We start from the raw sequence: 22,918 nt of genomic DNA on the forward strand, positions 1-22,918 counted from the left end.
GAGGTACTGATAATTTCACAAGGGAATTACACAAAAAATTCAAAAATTAGATATTCCCAAGGCTACAAAAATTTCTCTGCATAAAAAGTGAAAAAAAAAATCTTTTCATGAAGAATAGGAAGAATTACAACACTTACACCAGATAAAGACAATACAAAATAATCTACTCAACATTGGAAGAATGCTAAGTGAAACCACACTGCAAAGCCATTTCCCACCCATTAGATAATCAAAGTGGAGAAACTTGCCAGCGCCTTCTGACAGCGAGGCTGCGGGGTGGGCATTTCCACAACTGCTGGTGGGAATGATATCTATGCATCTTTAAGGAAGGGCAATATCAAAGCCACACGTGTACTTACCTTCAAGCCTTCTTCTATGAATTTACCCTGAAGTTGCCCCTTTGACCATACAAAAATGCAGATTAACAAAGTTATTCATTGCAGGTTTGTTTGTGATGGCAAAATAATAATAATATTTTAAACCAAGGGTTGGCAAACTAAGTGCCCCCTGCCACGTGCCAGCTTTTACAGTCAAAGTTTTACTGGAACACAGCCAAACCCTGCTAGTTTATCTATGGCTACTTTGAACGACAAAGAAAGAGTTGAATAAATCCAACAGAGACTCCAAAACCTGTGAGCCCCGAAAGCTGACTCTCTGGCCTTTAAGTAGAGGTCGGTCTCTGTCATCAATGACAAGATGCAGGGGCTCGCTTGGCTAAGTTACAGGGCAGCACACAAGTGTGTACTGAGCAGGTGTAAAAAAGATTAAGAGGCGTTCTTACTGACGTTAACCGGATATACTGCTAAGCGCAAATGCAGAGGGCAGGAGAGTATACATGTATAGTATGTACAAAGAAGAAATACGAATATCTGTTGGTTCGTTTTGCAAAAACAAACACAGGGAGAATAAGCCAGAAACCACTGAGACTGGTTACCTACAGGCATATGTGCAATGAGGTAGAAGAATTGGGGAAGACACTTCCTGGAGCATTACTTTTCGTATAGTTTTGAATTTTGCAACGATATTAAGATTTGCTGTACTCAAAATCCCTAAAATAGAATACAGGAGCTAATTAACACAACCGTATTTCAATTAAATAACAGACTCTGAAGAGAGGAAAAACTAACCCAAGAATCTTTGAACACAATAATTTGCCTACGTAGCCTGATTATAAAGACCAAAATAAAAGAGACTGTAAACAGATGTTGAACTCTGGTTTGGTGAGTTTGTTTTCTCAGTGGCGACGTTGGCACTTCTGAAATGCATTCCTTAAAAGCTAGGACTGTGTGAATGAGTGAGTACCCTGAGGGTGACAGGCCGGGTTTCTCGCAGCGGTGGGGAGCAGATTACAAATCTGGGAAGGGGAAACGGGGGTCACCCTTTCTGCCTTTGAATTCAGATCCACATCTGTTACAGTCCACTTGCACGAGCACAAAATCATTCTCACGCTATGCCTGTCAAGAAAGGCAAAATCTGAATCCAATCATGAGGAAGCATCAGACAAACCCACAATGAACATTTTATAAAATAACTTTCCATCCTCTTTAACGACATCAAAGCAACGAAGTGTAAAACGGAGAGGAGCTGACCTAGTTTAGGAGGAACCAGACACCTGGCACCAGAATGTATCTGGCTTGGCTCTCAGGCTGCAAACAAATGAAATAAGAATGAAGGACATTATTGGAACATGGAAGAACTTTGAAAAAGGATTTTGGATTAGATAATAATGCCCTGTCAATGCAAAATTTCCTAACTTTGAAAACTTTACTGTGGAGATATAACAGAATGACCCTGTTCTAAGGAAATGTACACTGAAGTGTTTAGGAATGACGGAGCACTGTGTCTGAAAATTACTTCTAAATGAGAATATGTATAATATATATATATATATATATATATGATTTGAGTTATATATGATAATGGAAGGAGAAGATTCACAATTGACAAATGGAGAAATGGAAATAATTGGTGAATTGGGATAAAATGTAGATGGGGCTAATTTATTATTCTTATATCTTTTCTATTTTTGAAATCACATCCAAAAAAAAAATCCCCTAAATGGTATTATCCCATAGTCTTCTGGATCTCACACACAGGTGGGGATTGATGCACATAAACCAGCGGGAACTATTCTCCTGGGGCATTTGGTCTGCTGCCTGCTTATTAATTCGTTCCAGCATTTACCTGTGTCTGTGTGGAATCATCGCTATTTATTGCATACTTTCTGTTTGTGGGGAGGATTGATTTAGTTAGGTTACCATCTGCTACGTGTGGAACTGTTTTCAAATGTCCTGTTTCGGTCTCTCCTGTTGTGTTTGGGTTTCCCTAGGAAATCCTTCTTAAATAGAGTCTGTGCCTTTCAGCTCTATTATAAGGATCTACTGTTTTGATGCTGGAGCCCCACTGATATGGAGGGAAGGGAAAAGGAAAGGAAGCATTTTATATAAACTTATATTAAATTTAATCCCTTACTGGGCCTGTGACCCTGGACTTGATTTTCACAAGTTTTGGAGGGTTTGGGGGTCATTTCTTTTGGTTTTTATATATTTATTTATCTATTTATTTTGCTTCCCTCCACCCAGGTGAGACAGGAAGGAAGATGGGGCTGGGGCAGGCTAATCACACCCCCCCCCACACAGGGAGTAAGACTCTGGTGAACTTGACTCTCTTTCTTCAGGGACAGCACTCTGGGCCTATTTCTGAACGGTTACTTTCCCCTGTCCCCTGCCAGAGCCAGGAGGGGTTTTTTTCCTTGGCCCTTCGCTGTGAGAACTTGGTAGGGTTCCTGGAGATGGGCCCCCCCCCCCCCCGGAAAGCTCTAGCCCCAGGGGTTTCTCACTTTCACACTAAGCCATGCACAAGCCTCCAAAGATTCATCAAGATGACCATTAAATCCTCCCACAGTCGTGGCCCCGGCGCTTTCTGTCCCAGCACGTTGAGCTTCCTGACTTTCCCTGACCCTCTGGATTCGCCCTTCTCCCCAGTTTGGGGGCTGGAAGTTTGCCTGCAACCTCAGCTCTCTGACAGGTCCAGGAAGAGTCATCAGTGTTGCCTTGGTTCATCGTCGTCTCGTTTTCAGGGCAGAAAGAGGACTTCCACGGCTTAGCAAGTCCAGGCTCAAACGGAAGTGCCGTCAGCTGCTTTGGCTCACCCCTGTGGAACAGCCCCGTGGCTGGGGCCAGCGTGGGCCTCAGCTCCCCGCCACCGCCGGGCCAGGCTTCCGCCACAGCTTGGAGTCACTTTGAGACGTGTCTGTCAGACCCAGCACGTGTCACAGGAGTGACTGGGGTTGATGACTCATTTCTGCTGAGTGATAGCAATCAGAATCAAGTGTTGACAGTGCCTTCAGGAGGTGCTTCAGAAAATTCTGTTTGATAAACTAAGTGTTCTTTAGCAACTGGAAGATAATTAGGAAGCAATTACTGAAACAGAAAGAAACCCTGCGTACTCGGGGTAACAATTAGAATGCAGTCCAAATTTATGGCCACACGCAAAGACTCTGTTAATACCTGTGCGGCAGGAGCATGTTTTAAACCCAAATTAATGCCTAATTTGCCCACCTGACCTACTTGTCATAGAAATAGGACTGGAGTTCTCATTGCCTTATGGAATCCAGGAAGGCTCAAGACCCCTTTGTCTTCAAAGCGCCACAGAGGAGATGGTACAAAAGAAGTCTGTGTTTTCTCCAGAGCTGTACCTCTTACGTATGACTGGGTTGCTTTTCAGCAGATCTAGCTCGTGCAAAAGTAGCGTTTGATCATATGCTCTGGGACCGGCTCTGAACATTGAGGACCATCGGTATTTCCATCAGGGGAGCTGTACTATACACCCTTTGGGAATTTTCTGATGCAGCCTTGGAGGGAGGGGGAGGCAGGAAGCAGGGTGAATAAATCAAGCAGTAGAAGGACTTCCCCGGCAGACCAGTGGTTAAGACTTTGCCTTCCAACACGGGGGTTGCGGGCTCAATCCCTGCTCAGGGAGATAAGATCCCACATGCTGCATGCAAGTGAGCAAGCGCGGGTGTGTGGGGACGGAGTGAGAGCGTGCGCGCAGGGGTGCGGTTGTGTGCGCTTGTGCAAAGTGTGCCTGTGAGGCCAGGGAGGGGGAGAGGCAGGGAAGATGGACTCCCCTTTGGAAGTAACAGGAGCCTGTGGGCCCAAATGAGCACGAGCAGCCCACTGAGACGAGGTGGGTGACAGGCCAGGGTTTGTGGGGAAGAGGGTGGGGCTGGGAGGGCGGAGCGGGTGGAATGCCACCCACACAGGGGGTGGGGTGGGTCAGGGATGCAGCCTGGGCCCCAGGAAGCTCTTGAGCAGCAGTGACAGGGTCATTGGGCGGTTCTAGAGGTCACTGTTGCTGCAGGCGGGGACTCGGGGCCGGGGGTGGGGGCCCCTGAGCAGTGGGCCCCATGTCACGAGGGCCCATGAGCCCACCCTATGGGCAGAGAAGGCAGACGTCCCACTGTGAACAGCACCCAGAGGGGTCGCCACCCCCGCCCCGGCTTCAGAATCCAGCTCTGCTCCCTCCAGCCATGCTGGGAGACCCTTCCCCCTTTGGTGGGGCTGCATCTGAGGACCAGGGCGAATTCTCATTAAGGGAAATAGGCCACATCACTGAACTCCAGCTTTACATATATGGCTTAAGTTCCAAGTTAACAGGGGGTTTTAATTTTTTTCCCCAGCAACCACCCTAGACTAGTAATAGGGAGGAAACAAGAAGCAAACAGGGGCCGCGATCCCCTCCTCACGTCTCAGCCCGATGGTCCGTCCCTCTGGCATCTCCTCTCGGCAGAGCCTAACACGGAGCCGGCTGGAGAGCCAGAAGAGTGTGGGACCACAGCACCACAAAGCAGAGGATAGGAGAGTGGGGGGCCGGGGCCTAAATGTCGAGGCCCGATTTCCCACACTGCCCTTCCTGTATTCAAAAATGAGGTGAAACTACAAAACATGAACATAGGTGAAAACGTTTTCCTGTCCTCTTGCTGCAGCCACTATCTCTTTTGTCTTTTTCCCTGCGTGAGCACCACACAGTGGCCATCATTCTGAACACGTCACCAGGAGCCCTACTCGTGCATTCGACGTGCTTTTGTACGCATTTTTCAGATTGCTACTTCTTCACAAATTATTGCAAAGAGAATATACACATGTATAAATGTATGTTCACTATAAAAACATTGACAATACAGAAATGCATAATGCATAATGCTACTAACCCTCCCCGAAACTCTCTATTCACCCTTTGGAATAGGGCCTTTCACTGTTCTGCACATAAATTTTCACATATATTTACAAAGTGGATTATATTGATTACGCTATTGCAAAGTCAGCTATGTGTATGTGTATGGACACACAAATACATACATAATTCTACACAATGATTAATACTACACTCTAGGTATGTAAAGAATGTTCCATAATTTATTTAATGAATCCATTCTTAGGGGTTTTTTAACCTTTTCTATTCCCTCTCTCCCCTCTCTCTCCTTCCTTCTGACTTTTCTTCTTTCATTTGTCTACTGTAATGCATTATGATGAATGATCTTGCAGCCTCGATTTTGCGCAATCGCCCCATTATTCTTAGGAGAGATCAGTAGAGTTGGAATTTCTAGGTTAAAGGCTATGTACATTTAAATATTTAATACCAATTTGTCAAATATTCACAAGACATTTGCAACAATTTACATCCCAGCTAGCAAGGTAGTAAGAATTTCCCCATAAACCTTCCAAATATAGACAATAAATATCATGTTCATAATTATTGCCAATTTGATAAGAAAGAAAAATATGTCCTCATCACTTCAATTTAAATTTCTTTGATTTCTGGTGAGGTTGAGACTTGATAATGTGCATTTTCTATTTTATTAGGTATTTTTTAGATTGCTTATTTAAAGGCTTAGAGAGCCCATTTTATTTATTTATTTATTTTGCGGTACGCGGGCTTCTCACTCTTGTGGCCCCTCCCGCTGCGGAGCACAGGCTCCGGACGCGCAGGTGCAGCGGCCATGGCTCACGGGCCCAGCCGCTCCGCGGCATGCGGGATCCTCCCAGACCGGGGCACGAACCCACGTCCCCTGCATTGGCAGGCGGACTCTCAACCGCTCCGCCACCAGGGCAGCCCCGAGAGCCCATTTTTAAAAACAATATTAAGTCATGCTTATGAGCCAGGGAATGGGATCAATGGCACTAAGAGCTGGGAAAGCTTGGGCAAGACACTTCTTCTGTCTGTAGTCATGGTCTCTGACAGAATCACGGTAAGATTAAATGGGGTAACACAGAGTACCACCAGCACAGGGTCTAGTACACACCAAACACTAAATAAATGGCATAGTTTATTGATGGGATATTTATGAAAGTATAACATGGATATAGAAGAATGCATATAGCATAAGCAAACAGCATGAAGGCTTTTCAAAAGCAGATTATACCTGTAGGATCCAGATCACAAAACGAAATACTGCCCATACCCAGAAGCCCCAGCCATACCCATTCCCATCACTATAGCCAACCCCACCCCCCCAGGTTAACTACTGTCCAGGCCATCATAATTACTTTTGCACGCTGTCAGTCTTTGTACAAATGGGATCACAGGTCATACCCACTCTCTACTGCTGCCTTTAAGAAGGCTGACCACCTGAGATAGCCACGCTGGCAGGCTGTGCACAGGTGCTCCGATGACGGCCCCCGCTGAGCTCAGCTCCCCGGCATCTTGGCCCAGGCACGTGGACAAAGAAGCTGTGTTGTGACTGGCTCCCCAGCCCCAGCTGCTCCGGCCTTGGCCATCTGACTCCCAGCAGAGCCTTCGATACCTTCCCAGGGGAAGACAAGCCATTTTCACTCTGCTTCTCCCAAATCCTGACCCTCTGATCCGTGAGCATATACGATGGCTGTTGTTTTACCCACGAAGTTTGGCGGGTTTTGTTACTTGGCAGCAGATAACTGAGTTGCGGGGCTCCCGTGAACAAGGCGGGAGCTGCATGTCCTTTTGTGGACTGGCCCCGGAAGTCACAGGTGTTGATCTTGCAGTGCAGTTTTGGTGAAAGCAGTCAGTAGCCCATGGAGACTCAAAGGGATTGGGTATTGACTCCCACCTACTGATGGATGAGTGTCAGGGAGTGTGTGGCCACCAACCACAGTCTGTCCATTTTGCAGCTGGCTTCCTTCACTGGACAGTACGTGTGTGGGGTCTGTCCAAGTGGAGGTGGGCAGTTGTAATGTTCTCCTCGATGCCGGTCTCCCATTTGCTTGTTTGTGGCACAGCTTATCCAGCCCTTCTGCTGCCAGGGGACGTCTGGGCTGTTTCCAGTTTGGGGGTGAGCTGGAGAGAGCTGCTGTGACCGTGCATGTCTCGGGCAAACGTGTGCACACATTTCTGTCCACTGAATACCTGAGAATCTCAGGAAGTCACTTCCGTAGACAAACCAGACTCCTCTGCAAGGCCGGGACACCAATTCCCTCTCCATCCAGGACTTGCCAAGACCCCAGAGCCTCAGATATTCCCTGACCTTTGCTATTTCTGACTTTACCCACAGCCTTCCTCACGGGGGTGTTTGCTGCCACTGTGGTTCTAATTTGCATCACCTGATGAGTATTAGCATTGAGCACTTTTTCATGCTCAATGTCAATTTTGGGGTTTTTAAAAAATAATATTCTTCTTTTTTTTTCTTCTTTTAAACCCACATTTGTTTATTTATTTATTTTTGGCTGTGTTGAGTCTTTGTTTCTGTGCGAGGGCTTTCTCTAGTTGTGGCAAGCGGGGGCCACTCTTCATCAGGGTGCGTAGGCCTCTCACTACCGCGGCCTCTCTTGTTGCGGAGCACAGGCTCCAGACGCGTAGGCTCAGTAGTTGTGGCTCACGGGCCTAGTTGCTCCGCGGCATGTGGGATCTTCCCAGACCAGGGCTCAAATCCGTGTCCCCTGCACTAGCAGGCAGATTCTCAACCACTGCGCCACCAGGGAAGCCCTCAATTTTTTTTAATTGAAATACATTCTTTTTTTTTTTTTTGATGTGGACCATTTAACAAATCTTTATTGAATTTGTTACAGTATCGCTTCTGTTTTATGTTTTGGTGTTTTGGCCACGAGGCATGTGGGATCTTAGCTCCCTGACCAGGGATCAAACCTGCACCCCCTGCATTGGAAGGCGAAGTCCCAACCACTGGACTGCCAGGGAAGCCCCATCAATGTCAACCTGGATAATCATTTTTGTAAAGTATCTGGTCCATTTTTAAAATTAGTCTATCTATATTTTTCTTATTGACTTGTAGAGGTATTCTAACCAGGAGACATTCTTCATGTTATATGTGGTGTGAATCTCTTCCCTTACACTACAGCCTGCCTCTCCACTTTCTTAGTGGAGTTTTGTGACAATGGAAAGTTTTTATTTCAATGTAGTCTAATTGATCAAGTTTCTCCTTTGTGGGAAATGATTATTGTTTCATTTTAAGAAATCTTTGCCTACTCCATCGTCTTGAAGATTTTTCCAGTGTTATCTTCTGAACGCTTTATTGTCTTATCTTTCACAATTAAATTTCAGATCTCTTTGGGGCTTATTATTGTTTTTTGGTGGATAGTATGATGTATGGATCAAGATCCATTTTTCTTTCCTCTTGGAGATATCGGTGGACCCAACATTACTTTTGAAAATGACCAGCCTTTTTCTGGTCTTTGTTGCGGTTTCATCTTTGTTATAAATTAGGTGACTAGGTAAGTTGAGGTCTGCGTCCGGCTTCTGTCAGCATTTCTATCTCTGTGTCTACACTGCATTGTCTTCATAACTCTTGCTTGGTAATATGTCTTAATATTCAATAATGTAAATACCTCAGTTTTTTTAAAAAATTCTTTATTTTCCTCATCGCCCATCCTTAACTCTTTGCACTTCCATGTAAACTTTAGAATCAAATAGTTAATTCACACGGAAAATCCTGATGGTGTTCTCAACGAGTTGCATTTTGTAGTTTTGATTTTGCCATATTTGTCCGGTTATGTGAAGTCTGGGGGCTGGGCACGGCAGACAGGCAGCCTGCTGGATTATTAGAGAGCGGCCACTCCTGTTCTGTGCCCTCTTCTTAAATCTGCTCCTAGCTTATAGCACATTTTAATATGTTTTTTTTTAAAAGAGATCTCATTGGTACATTTGTACATGAATGCAACACCACGTCTGTGATTTATGAGAGAGAGAGAGTGTGTGTGTGTGTGTGTGAGTGTGTGTGTGTGTGTGTGTGTGAGTGTGTGTGTGTGTGTGTGTTTCCTCCAGTTTGGGGAAGTGGGTAATTTTCTATCCAAACAAAGAAGACTATGTTTTACCATTAGCTTTTATTGATGATTTTCCAAAAGTAGTTTCCCTAGCAACCAACAATTTTCTTGTTTTCTAAACATAAATCTGGACATCATGAAAGTAATCTAGACTCGTCTGCAGAAGGCATTCTATTTTAAATCATGAATGCCCACCAAACGCCCTCTATCTGCAGAGTCGTGCTGAGAGAGACCGGCGACATCCTATTGTCCCCACCTCCTAGAGTTTTGCTTCTGGCGGGGAGACACGCGCGCACAACTCACATACAAATACACAGGCACACAGTGTGCTCTCGTGTTTACATACACTGGGGCACACAGAGCTCTAGCAGAAGAGACTGCGGGGTGCGCGGGTGGCTGTGGAGCGCCTCCTGAGCGCGGCAGAACTGCACGCTTGGCGGCCTCGGGGCCAGGAGGCTACTGGGATGAAGTTTTGAGGCGTATTTGCCAAGAGAGGGGTCGATGCTTAGGGCGGGTCCCACCGCAGGATCTGAGGGGCCTCATCTTCCACCTGCTGTGGGCAGGAGGCCTGAGCTTGGAACCCACGCCACAGGCACGAGCTCCCACCCTGCTGACTCCTCGCTGGCGGCCAGGAGTGTGCGGACCCCTCCGGCCCCAGCTTTCCCACCTGCGTGAGGGAGAATTCCCGGGGGCCACGTAGAGCCAAACACTGCTCTCACCCCGCATTTGCTCATCTGGGAAGCAGCTTGGGTGCCCATAAACAGCACCTGAATTATGAATATAATGGGGGTTTTACACAGAACCATATAATTTCACCACGAGGTGAAACTTCTGTAGCCCCGCTGGCCTCCGGGCATCCTCTGCCCCGTCCGTCAACTCCTGCTCAGCCAGCGTGGGGCTCTGGCCCACGTGGTCCTGCCAGCGAGGCCCCTGCGTGAACAGACGTGTGTTACCTTGGATGCAACCGACACAGAGGGAGTCTCTGCACTTCCCAGAGCAGTGCCGACACCCTCCCCACCACGTTTGCCAGGAACAAAGCCCGGAATCCTGCTCGCTCCCTGGCGGCGGCTCTCCCGGAGCAGCCAGCTCTGTCCCCGAGCCCCCGTTGCACCCCCTGGCCCTGCTGCGCGCGCGCCGCGCGGGGCTGATCTGCGGAGGCGGATCACCCAGTGATCTTTCATCGTGAGTCACTGCTCTGCTTGCATCAAAGTCCTCCAGCAGACGTGTCTGTCCCCACTCTCTCCTCCCCGGCTTCAGAGCCGAGGCCCCTGCCGCGCTAGGCACCGGGGATCGGGGATCGGGGATACGTGCCCCTGCCCGCAGGGGGCCACAGGGAGGAGGGGATGGTGTCCTAGGCAGCGCACCACAGGAGAAGTCCTCTAACTGCAGGGAAGGGCCCGCGAAGGCAGCCGGCACACCGCACAGGAAGGGACCACCCCGCGTCAGAGGCGCTGTCCCGTGGTGAGAGCGAGGTGGGCCGGGGGGCGCCGGGGTTGGGGGGCTTCCCTCCACCCTCAGGGCAGCGGAAGCCACTGCAGGACTCCGAGCTGGCGGCAGGGGGTCCAACGAGCAAGTCCACGGGAGCCCCGGGGCGGCGTGGAAGATTGGTGGGCGGCGTGGAGGATGGGTGGGCGGGGGCGGGCAGGGGGGCCGGGCAGGAGGAGGCAGGTGTTCCGACCACAGAGGATGGGGGGGTTTGGGGCCGGGTGTGAAGACCAGGCGGCAATGGGCGAGGCTCGGGAGGAACCAGGGGTCTCTGGGGAAGGCGCCTCACGTGGGCAGGACCCACCGAGGGCCCCGCTCCACCTTTCTGCTCACCTGCTCACTGATGAGGTTCCTGGACCACGGCGGTCTTTTTTCTCTGTCTCACCCCACCCCACGCCCAAGATGGCACAAAATGCACCCTCATCTCCAGTCACCCCGCCGCCATGCAGAGGCTCAGGTCCACGTGGGCCCAGGGCCCCTGGTCTTTTCCTTACGGGCAGAGACAGGCCGCGGAGAGCCCCCTCCCCCGGGAGCCCTCGTGCAGGCGGCGGGCGGTCTCCGTCCTTGCTGTCCTGAGGACACGTCGGGCTGGACCGCAGTGTCAGTTAACCCCTGTCTCCTTTGCAACGTTCCTTAGGCTGAATGCTGCAAAGCCTGTGGTACTCATCTTTATACACAAGAGCCTCTTTGGGGATTATCGTGATATATGCCCATTCTACCGATGAGAAAACCTTCTTTGGAAAGAGTGACCCAGGCCAGGTCACCAGGCCTGGCAAACAAAGAAGCAAGGACTCGGCTGGTCCTTTCTGTGGAAGTGCTCTGTCTCCAGCCAGATGCTGATCTGCCCCCTCCCTAGCACCGCACAGCCACGATGCTGTACAGACACCTGGAGGGACCCAAAGGCCCCGCTGGCCCTCGCCCAGATCCCCTGGTCGTTCCCCGGGGACACGGTCCCAATGGGCCGTCCTCACCAAGGGGGTCACGCATGCGGCTGTGTTTTGGCGTCTGAGTGCAGACCTGGAGTCCGGGCGGGGGGGGCGGGTCTCTGGATCTGCAGCCCCAGACGCTTTCTCGTGGCTTCCTTTCCTGCTCTGCCCACACGGTGCCTGCCAACATAGACAACGCCAGGCCAGCCCTCGCGACGATCCGCTTTATGTGCCTGTAACTATGGTGCCCGATGATGTCACCAAACACGAACCTAAGGGCTGCTGTGCAGGGATTTTGTAGGCGGTTAACACTGATAATCATTTGACTTTAAGGAAAGGTGATTACCCTTGAGAATGTAAGTGGGCTTCACCGCATCCATGAAGCCTTAACAACAAAAACTTGAGTTTTCCTGAAGAAGAAAAAATCTGCCTCAAAAGCGCAGCGTCACATCCTGCCCGAGTTTCCAGCCTGCCCTGCAGATTTCAGACGTGCTTACCCCCAACACCATCACACGAGCCATTCCTTTAAAAAACCTCCTACTCTGTATATGCCACTGGTTCTGTTTCTCTGCAGGACATGGACAAATCCAGGCTTCTTTGACAAATACACATTCTTCCTGTGCTCTACGCTCAAGGGGGAAAACAGAACTAAAGGAAATGTGGGTGGATGCTTGCAAAAAGGGTCCCATCAATTTTAAATCTTCCACGACTGTGACCTTTGCCTGTGTACAAAGGATGGACAGTGCCCAGGGTGATAGAATCTCATAACAACTGGATCCCTGGATTCGACAACAGATGCTCACACCCTCTTCTCAGGGGTTCTGAGGCCCACCTGCGGCCAAAAAGGAACCATTCCTGCCCCGGTGTTCTCACACCCAAGGGCAGAATCACAGTTAATAACCAGACATTTAACAGTTCACTAGCTTGATCCGTATCTCAGGGTCCAGGTTCTGAGCCTAAACCATTGCACTGGGTGGGATTATGTCCCCCCAAAAGATGTGTTTGAGTCCTCATCTCCTGTGCCTGTGAATGTGCCCTTATTTGGAAACAGGGTCTTTGCAGATGTGTTAAGTTAGGTCCCAAGGTGCGGTCACGTGGGCTTTGGGCGGTCCCAGTAGAATGACTGGCCTCCTGTACGAAGAGGAAAGTCTGGACACAGACAGAGGCCACGTGACGATGGAGGTGGCGACTGGAGGGCTGTATCTACAGGCCAGCGGTCATCAAGGATTACTGGAAACCACCAGAAGCCGGGAGAGAAGCCCGGAACAGAGTCACCCTCTGAGCCTCCAGAAGGAACTAGCCTGCCGACACCTTGATTTTTGAACTTCTGGCCTCCACCTGTGAAAGAACTAATCCAGGTTGTGGTACTTCGTCACGGTGGCCTGAAAGAACTGATACACCATCCTTGATACACTGTCCTTGACCGCAGACTTGGGGGAAAGAGCTATCTAGATACCTCCACCAAAGAAAACATCTTACAGATACCCACCGTCCTTCTGTTGAATACTGAAAAGATGCAAGCCTTGGTTCGGGGTTGGAAATATCAATACCTTCTTTCTATGAAGATAACCACAGCTGTGCAGAGACTGATTACAAGCGACACCCACCTCCATAGGTGCTGGGATTCACAAGGACCTCAGAAGTCCTCAGTCTGGTCTGCGTCTCTAATGTGAAGTTCGGGACACTGACAGTGAACACAGAAAGATCCGTCACGCCCTCGCCAGCGCGCTCACTCACGGAGGTCCCCACACCCGGTCCAGCTCCCCACCCAACACCAGATCGGTGTAGGACGTTCCAGGCTAAAGAAGGTGGGTTCCTGGAACGTCCCAATTCCTAAGTAAGCTAAGCTCGAGCCTCCCGTGGAGTATAAACACATCAGGCTGTTGTGTCTTATATTCCTGCTGGGAAAATCCACTTTGAATGCTTGAGACTGAGAGTCACTGGGCACAGAGATTTTTAGTTTGTAAGAGGACCTGAAACTGCATTCGGCAGCACCTGGGGACAGAGGCTGGTGGCTCTCACCCCCTCACTCTCTTCCTTGCTGTCTCTCTACCTCCAGGCAAGAGAAAGCTGACAGGCCAGTCTTTTTCTACCGATGGCTGGAATTTGGCATTAACAGTACCAGCGATCTGCAATCAGCCTACAATTGTGTAGCGACATGAAATGGGATGAAGCTGTGTCCAAAGTGAGCTGGGTTGCACGTGAAGATATCTCATCATAGAAGTTTAACGTGCAACTTACTGTCTGGAAAAAACAAACAAACAAACAAACCCTCTGTAGGCCCACTAATGGATGGCCCGAGGTCCCCGAGCCCTGCTTCTGTGGCTTTGAAAGGAATCGACGCCCCCTGGGATGAAGATACTGAATCTCAAAAAGAACAGGTTTGAGTAGGAGAAATAGACATTTCTGAGTCTCTTCTAGAAAGATCACCTGGACGGGTTTTTACACACTCAGAGAATGACAGGAAAGACTCGGTCTTCTAAAAGTGGCACAAAACACGATGGGTGAAACTAAGTACTTGTGAGGTTTGTTTTCCTCTACCCACTCAATCCACCCTGCCCTGTGCCCCGTCGATGCCCTCTGACCCCCAGCTGGATTCCGCCAAAGGGGCGAGGGCAGCAGGGGCTGTGAGACGGGACGGGAGGGGTGCAGGGCGCTGCTTCCCGGCCTCCTCCTCCAGCTGGCGGCTCCCGTCCCGACCTCACGCTCGCTCCAGCTCTGGCCCAGCCGCGCTGTCCAAGCACCAGGATCCCACCCTTTCTCTGAGCCTCCCTTTTCGCAGTTATCTCCTCACTACCCTTCCTCGAGGGCCCTCAGCTAATCGGGGGACCCTCTGCTTCCTGCACGCCTGGCCCCAGGGCCTCTCAGGCATCCCTGGTGGCCTTTCTTTTAGTGTCGGTGATGTCATGACCTTGTAGATCCTTGAAGAAATCTACTTGTTGGGCAAACACCTGCCGGCCACTACCGTACGTGACATGCTGGTCTCTGAGTCCGCCCTCTGGGGGAGTGGGTTTCTGTTTCGGCTCTAGAATCCACACAGCCCGCCAACAAGCACTGCTTTGCTCGCACGGGGCCACGTCTGACATTGTCAAGTTACAGAGGCCTCGGAGGAGAAGGAGGGAGGGTCCAAGTTCCCAGCGATGGCCAGAGCCTGGGGCGAGGAGACTGAAGACACCTCGCGGAACCCGCAGGCCGGGAAGGGCTGCCCCGGGAGGGAGTTTTGCAGGACTAACGGTTAATCTGTCTAAGATTTCAAAGCGGAATCAACCCTCCTCCCAACATTGAAAGTGTAAATGCAGCGCGTTCCTCAAGACTCCCTCATCCCTTCAGCAAATACTCGCAGAATCCTACTCGCGTGACGGGCGCCGTCCTGGGGGCTGGATCACGGTGGGCCAAGCCTTCTCAGCCCGTGGGAAGCCCACCATCCACCCCAGGAAGCCCACCGTCCGCCCCGGGAAGCCCACTGTCCGCCCCGGCACCGGTGTAGCAGCCGTGGCCCAGAGAGGCGCTCTGCAGTCGGACCCACCAACGATGTTCCCCGAGAGCGAGAGGGGGCGTAACTGCCAGCCCAGCTCCGCACCCCCGTCTCCAGGGGCTGCTCACAAATACAGGCTTAGAGGCCGTCTGAGACGCTTGGGGCCGGGCAGGCCTGGGGATCTGCATTTCACTCTCCGGTGAGCCTACTGCCGCTGTCTGTGAAGTTCACTTAGAGAGAGGCTGCGTTTCTGTGCCTGGCTGTGCACCAGCCCCGGGAACGGAGGCCCCAGGAGGAGGCTGGCCTGTCCTCACGCTTGCCCGCTTCCCTGCGAAGCTTGGCCCAGCGGCCCAGGATGTCGGGGCCTCCTGGACGGTCTTCCTGGACGGTCGCACGGAGGGCCTGCTCCAGGCAAAGACCCTGCCACGCGGACCCTGCCGCCCTGGGGGTGACGCCAGTCTCGCCCTGGCTGCTGGGCCTCCCTCTGAGGGTCTGCTGTCGCTCTCAGAGCTCCCCTTCCTCCAGCTGGTCTGACGGCTTAGCGAGGCCAACTGCCTCCCGTACGGCTCCATCGCGGCAGGTTCTGCGGCCGGGATGCTGTCCAGAAGGGAGACACCCCGATGTGCTCCTCTCATCCCCCACTCTGGAGAGATCTCTCCCGAGAAGGAACCAAGTCCCCGCCTGGCGCTGGCTCTGAGCCCTGGGGCGCGTGGGCTTCCTGCTCACATATGTTGTGTCCGGGACGCGCCCCACACAGGTAGCGCGGGGAGGCCTGCTGGCCGTCGGGACCGCTCACAGCCCATCCCTGGCCCTCTCCCCGTGTCCACCGGGCCCCTCCTTCCTCCCTCGATGGACCCTTCACCAGCCCTGGGCATCTCCCCACATTCCCCCGGGGCTCTGACCTGACATTTCCAGGGCTGACCCTGAGTCTGGGTCCAGCTTTGCGTCTGCTCTGTCCAGACAGCGAGCGTGGGGTGGTGCCTGGGAAAACACAGCCCTGAGCCCCCCGGGCCTGGCCCCAGGTCAGCTGGCACAGAGCCGCCCTTATCGCCCTTTTCAGTGTCACGCAGGCTGGGGACACCTGTCGCCCTCAAGGCTGACGTCTTAGAGAGACCCCCCTCCAACTGCGTGGCAAGAGCGACCTCACAGAACATGATTCAGGGTCGACCATTTCTGCGGGTAACCAGTTTCCACAGCTCCCGACTCAAGATCGATTTGCTCTGAGTTGACTGAGCCGAGCATGAGATGTTACCACTTAGGGAAAATGTTTAGAAAAAGAAGATGCCAGTCAGTGCAAAATCAGTTCTGCCAAAGCCGCCGCACTCCTGGTTCCTTCCCTGAATTCCGCGTACAGATTCTTCTCCCTGACCGTGGCCGGCCGATGCTGAGACACAGCTCTGACGTGACAGGCGAGCAGAACAGCTGTCCGGCAGACACACACTGGAGGGAGGCTTCGGGGCCCCCCGAAAAGACGGGCTGCGACTTTGGAGTTGGATGGAGAAGTACCAGAGTCCCCCATTCCTACAGTGAGTCGTGTGGCGGGACAGGTCGTGCTTGGACGTGGTTCCCACTGAGTTAGAAATCCTGTGACAGCTGCTTTACTGTTGGAGCTGAATGTCCCCTATCTGCTTCCAGCCATGCATGACATTAATCCAGAGGCTGATGAGAACTTGGGAGGCGGCCACCAGTGTGGGAACATCAGTACAAAGCCATGTACGTAGCCTCTTGTAGGAGAGGGGAGGTCAAAGCCAGTTACAAGTAAACCCTCTGGCCTTGCTCTTGTCACTGTTGACTTAAAAAAAAAAGCACAGCGTGAGAGTTGCGAGTTCGGTTTTATCGGGGGGCAAAATGAGGACTGTAGCCCGGGAGACAGCATCTCAGAGAGCTCTGAGGAGCTGCTCCCAAGAGGTAGCGGGCGAGGTCGGTGTAGACGTGATCTTGCTGACGGGGGAGTCCGTGCAATCAAGCGCAGACTTTTCGCAGAGGTTCCTGCTCGTCTCGTGAAGGTTCCTGCTAGTCACGAGGAGCAGACGTCACCGTGAAGGATTGCAGTGCTTCTCTAGGCCCGAGGAGATGCAAGAATCGGGCTCATAAAATCTGCTCCTGAAAATACCTGAACCATCTGACGGCCTGTTCTGCCAGTTTCTCCCAGAGCACAGAGCGCCTCCTTTCTGCTCTCCACCCGAGCTCCTTTCAGGGGGCGTTGGAGGTCAGCAGCTGCAGCGGCTCATGATTTGATCCTTGTAGAGGCAGATGGCAAGCGCCAGTTTGTAGGTGACGTCACCCAGTGTACTGAGATGACTAGTGTTCCCCATTTCATGTCCACCAAACCCCCAGATGGTGACATTTGGAAATAGAGCCTTTGCAGATGTAATCAGTTAAGATGAGGTCATACTGGATTAGCCTGGCCCCTTAAGCCAATGGCTGGTGTGCTTGTAAGAAGAGAGGAGACACACACACAGGGAAAGGCCATGGCACGGATGCAGGAATAGGAGGGGTGCAGCTGCGAGATAAGGAGTGTGCAGGATTCTGGCCATCACAGGAGCTGGAGGAGGCAGGAAGGACCCTCCCCTAGAGCCTCAGAGGGAGAACAGCCCTGCAGACATTGATTTAGGACTCCTGGCCTCGAAAACTATGACACAATAACCTTCTGTTGCTTTCAGCCCCTCCGTTTGTGATGCTCTGTTAGAGCAGCCATGGGGAGCTGGGGCATCCAGACGCTGCCCACGCAGTGGGGTGCAGGCCGCTTTAATTACAGGGACAGCTGGGGAGGTGGGAGCCTCCCAGGTCACAACCAGGAAGGAAAATCCCACGATGAGCGGGCGCTTCAAGGCAGAGCCTGGGTGTCCGCTCATGCCCTTGGGATGGTAGCTACTGGGGCATCCAGGGGCCAGGGGCCAGATCCCGCCCTGGCTCTGGGCTCTCTCGCCAGAGCCGCTCATCTCCTGCCCCGGAGACCTGGGCGGGCTCTGACGTTCCAAGGTACACGTCGAGAGCAGGTGCCTTGTGTCCCGGCACTCACTGATAAACTTGCTCTCCGAGTGGCGGCCAGATGGCCTCAGGTGGCCACGACGTCAGGGGTTTCTCTTAGGGAGAGCAGAGGACTGCAAAGGTGCGAATCCACACTTGCGGTAAGTTTAGGGTCAGATGATTACTGAGAAGCCCTCAGCTCCGGGAGTGTTCACAATACACGGCCCCCGCCCCAGATGCAACTTAAAGATGCACTAAACTCTAAGACGGGGGCTCTGATCTTGCCCCCAGAGAAGGTTTGGATACATTTTTTTTCCCGAAAAATCAAACAGTCAATTATTCCACAGTGTCTTCCAGTCTTTCCGGAGCCCCTGCTTTGAGCGTCTCTCAGCCACTGTGAGTCTGCCCTTGGAGAGACCAGGCACTGGACACGGGCAGAGGAGGCCCCAGACCGACAGAAAGGACAGTGCAGGTACCGCTGCCCAGGGCAGGGACTGTTCTGGAAGGCCTGGAGGCTGGTGGCACGCCTGGAAGAGCCCTAAATTCTCCGTGGGTCCCAGGCAGAAGCAGGCCTCGCGTCCGTCTGCCGTGCCAGGGGCCAGCATGCTGGAGAACACGAGGGGCGTCGCAGAGAGCTCCGGAGGGCGGAGGCTGGCGCGGCCCCACGGCCCCTCTGTGCCAAGCCTACCAGGCAGTGCTCAGCCGGAGCTGCTGGGTTTGGCCTGTGGGTGGCGGCCCCAGGATGGAGGGGTCATCAGCGAGAGTCTGTGCAGGGCTGAACGGGGCTGGGGCCGCGAGGGTGTCAGGCCGAGTCCTGGGCAGGGCGCTGACCAGCAGAGACGTGTCCGTATCTGAGCAGCCCGGGCCCGTCCCCCTCGCGGTGGGGGAGGGGTGTCAGGCCTCCGGGCGAGCTATTGCAGGGCCGTGCCCTGGACTTAGGGAGGTTTTGCCCTTGAATAAGGCTTATTTTCATTCACACCAAATCATGCTGAGCCTGGAGCAGAAAACCAGCTGCAAAGAGGCTCCGGTTATAGGGGCGTGTAGGGCCCTCGTCCTTCCCCAGCTTCCTTTCCGCCCCGCTAGGTGGGCTCCCAAAGCCTCAATGAGCCAGTTCCCCACTGATGTTTACAATCGCTCTGATGGATCCCGAGCTGGAAAGCGTTGGCTCTCTTCCTTTCAGGATTGTGGACTCCGTGAAATCAGCCAAAATAGACAAGAAAGGAGGGCTGCATTGCCCACGCGCCCTCTCTGCTGCCGTGTCTGTCGTCAAGGAAGGAGCTAGCGCCGTGGCAAGAGTTATTAAGATGCTCGAGAAAGTAAGCTTTACGAAAATGCACTTAGGTAAAATCAAATGAAAGGGCCTTGGTGTTCTTTGCCAAAGGAGTTACGCAGAGGGACAAAAAATGTGATGCTATGGCCGTAACCTTCCCGCTAAACATCTCTTGCCCGGCCACGGCACAAGGATGGTTTGAACGGAGCAGGAAAGCAAGCCGAGTACAGACACCAGACGGCAGCCTGGAATGTTTTAAAGGAGCAGGGTGTGTGCTTGTCCACTCCTGTATCTTTTCAGAGGATGCTCGACATCACCAGGGAAGAGCTGACGGTGCTGCAAGGGCAGAACTGCTAGAAAACGCAGCTCCACGAAGGCCGAGTAACTAAGCTTTGCGGGACCTTATGTCTGTTGGCTTTTGGGGAAACGGGTACAAGCAAGGAGCTCACTCCGCGTGTGCTACTTTTTCATCACCCTTTGGAAGCAACACGTGCCCTGCGAGCTGCAGCGGAAGGGCCTCGTGTCACAGGAGGCACCTGAACAAGGGGGCAGGCCTGCCGGGCAGCAGCCTCAGTCACAGCCGGCTCTGCCTTCTCTCTTCTCAGCACCTGCTCATTTTGTCAGGAGTCCCTGTGTCTACGACAGGCCTGGGCCAGTGGCCGAGGCTGAACGGGGGCAGGTCTGCGTGGAGCGCACGGGCCAGGCCTCCGGCTCTGGAGCGGAGCCCTCAGAGGTCAGGGCGCCGACCCGCGCGTAGAGCAGTTTCCATCCTACACACTTCATCAATCAGCTTCACAAACCCCATGAGAACAGTTTTTAAATGTATGACTTGACCCCTTGAGCTGTAAACAAACATGAAAACATTTCGCTCCTTACTTACTTGCTTAGCACCGGCTCAGGTGATGCTGTGACTTTTCAGAGATGCCTTCCCACGATTCACCAGCTTTGATTTTCTTTTTGTCCACGATACGTCTCGAGAGGTAAACGGGTCTGAATTCATTCTGCATTTTCAGCATGGACTCTTTTTATTTCCCCCTTTAAAAAAAACACAAACAAACCAATGAACTGTGCACTATAAATAAGGAGAAATGAAATACTTTTTTTCATGATGATAATGCTTAAACCTATTTCCCCCGATGAAACTCTTATGGTAATACACAAGCTCCGTTATAAATACATTTCTCATATTTTATGCAACTGGTTCTAAAGTTACAATATTTACAATGCACAAATACAAATTCCATCATTAATTCATGGGTAAGCTCAGTTACCCGAGAAATGGCGCAAACGCAAACAGAAGTAATGGAAAGGCGGAGCCAGATGCCGGCCCCCGGGGCCCACTGGTGAAGGGAGCGGAGGCCGGGGGGCGGACTGGTGCCTCCAGGTAGGTGTGGGGGGGCTGCACCTCTCGGCCCGGCCTGCCCTTCCCCACACGGGGACTCTGCAATCATCACCGATGGCACCCCACCTCCTCGTGCTGCCTCTGTCCCATTGGGAGAAGGGGAGTGAGGCCCCAGCAGCCAGGCCGCTGGGCCCAGAGGTGGAGAGAAGGAGGGGAGCGAAAGGGCAAAGGCGGGCGCCGTTAAGTTCCCCGCGAAGCCCTAGGTTCTCAGCCCAAGCCATCCTTCTGTAACCGGCAGAGGTTTCCTTATCAGGCTCGTGTGGTCCAGCGGCACCCAGAGCATCACTGGCCTGACCGTCCACATCTACTCCAGGGGCTGAACGGGGAGGCCATGGCCAGACGCTCTGCCAGGCCTGGGAGGAGCCCACAGGGCCTCTCCGAGCATTCCTTCTACTCAGAGACCCTCCGACCAGGAGAGACCGTGGCCCCCAGCCCCAGAGACTGCAGATGCATCCAGGGGACCAGGGTCGCAGAACCTCCCACGGACCCGTGGGCTTCGCTGCCCGTGCTTTGCTGAGTCCGCTCCCGCCCCCTCTGTGCTGTGGTTCCCTGTGGAAGGCTCCGGGCCTCCACTAGCCACGTGTGGAAAGCAGGGGGGGGGGGAGGCAGGAGGGAAGGCCAGGGAGCAGGAGGGACGATGAAGTGCTTCTAAGGCTCCTGTTACCCAGCCAACAAGGTCACTGCCGTCCCTGTTGGCAGCCTGGCCCGGCTCCCCTGCCGGGGGTGGGGATCATCTCAGATGGCTTTTCTATTTCTGACCAAGGACAACGAGTGTCTGAAGACCGGGGTCCTATTTTGAAGCCTGGGAACCCCTTTGCCCGGTCTCAGCTTCTCCTCCTGGCGGCCGGGCGTCTGTCACCACCCAGCCCGGTGTCGTGACGCACATGTGGCCATTTCCACGCTGGCTTCCCAGAGTCAGTGACCTGGGGAGGAAGGTACCTGCCCAGCTCAGGGCGCAGGCCCCCCTTAATTAGACTTAACACTGTCAGCTCCGAGGCCGGGTACATTCCCGGGACACGTGGGCCATCTGCACGCATCTGCACGTTCTCAGCTGTGGACCTGGGTGCATCCCGCAGGGCAGCCCTGCGGCATTTATGTGGACACTGTTTCTCCAGAGCATCCTGCACAGGCAGCCCTGCAGCCCTGGGGGGAACCAGCTCCACGAGGGCGGGGCCGGAGCAGACCCAGCTGGTGGGAGAGTAAGAAAGACCCCTGCTTCCGCCTGGGGACCCTGCGCTCTCACCCACCCGGGGGCCCCTCAGCATGAAACCCGCTGGCCTCGGCTAGAGCACAGCCCCTTCCACACCCGCCCGTGCACGTGGAGGACCCACCCGACACAGCGGCGGGCACTGGCGCGTCTGAGGGAGCAGAGACCACTCCCCGGGGGACAGCCCGGGGGAACAGAGGCTCCACAGTGGGGGCCCCTCGCTCACCACCCAGAGCAGGACCTTCCCCCTCCCAGCCCAGGGCCCGGCCCCTTTCTCCTGCAGGACCCCACCTGCCCCTTGGGTCCCCATCTCAACTTTGTCCCCCAGGCCCCCGGACAGCCTTCCCAGGCGCCCTTTCCGGTCCCTCCGGGCATCTCCCCGCCACGCCCTGCCTTATCCTCAGCCCAGCAAAGCGGCCCCTCCATTTACACCCCTTGCAGATCCAGATGAAGACACAAGATCGTCTTTGTTCTCAGCACCCAGAGCCAAGATTTCCACCGCTGTGTCTATGGAATCCCAGCCCCGAAGCCATGCCCTGGGTGAGCTGCAGGGACGGCAAAGAAACCACCTCCAGGTCCCGGAACGCCTGTCTCAGGGCTGCACGCACCCCGGGGTGGACATCCGCTCAATGTCACCACATCTCAGAGTCCAGTCCCCGCCCCCTCCAAATCCAATACACCTCGTTCTCCCAGCCCCAATGCTGCCTCGGACTACAGGCCTCCCCAGGTGGGCAGGAGGGACCAGGGGGGCCTGCAGAGGCCAAGAGGGGCCACGCAGCCACGGGCAGACCCCCCGTGCGTGGCCTTCTGCAGAAGGGATAGGGAAGGCAGGCGGTGACACACTTCCCCATCCCCGCGCCCCGGGACACGGAACGGGGGGCCCGGGTCTCGGCAATGGGCAGCCAGGCAAGCGAGCCGCCCTTCCTGGCTTG

The 22,918-nt window shown here is 53.3% G+C and overlaps 1 long non-coding RNA gene across 1 annotated transcript in view; it reads right to left on the minus strand.

Moving 5' to 3' along the window:
* The window catches only part of LOC136793471 (uncharacterized), a 466,580-nt gene that overhangs the window by 16,605 nt on the left and 427,057 nt on the right, over nt 1-22,918 (minus strand). The window contains exon 5 of the long non-coding RNA XR_010838754.1: nt 20,258-20,412. This is a non-coding gene — a long non-coding RNA (uncharacterized lncRNA). The remainder of the gene's footprint in view (nt 1-20,257; nt 20,413-22,918) is intronic.

The sequence above is a fragment of the Kogia breviceps genome, chromosome 2, assembly GCF_026419965.1.
Source record: "Kogia breviceps isolate mKogBre1 chromosome 2, mKogBre1 haplotype 1, whole genome shotgun sequence".
NCBI classification, from domain to species: domain Eukaryota; kingdom Metazoa; phylum Chordata; class Mammalia; order Artiodactyla; family Physeteridae; genus Kogia; species Kogia breviceps.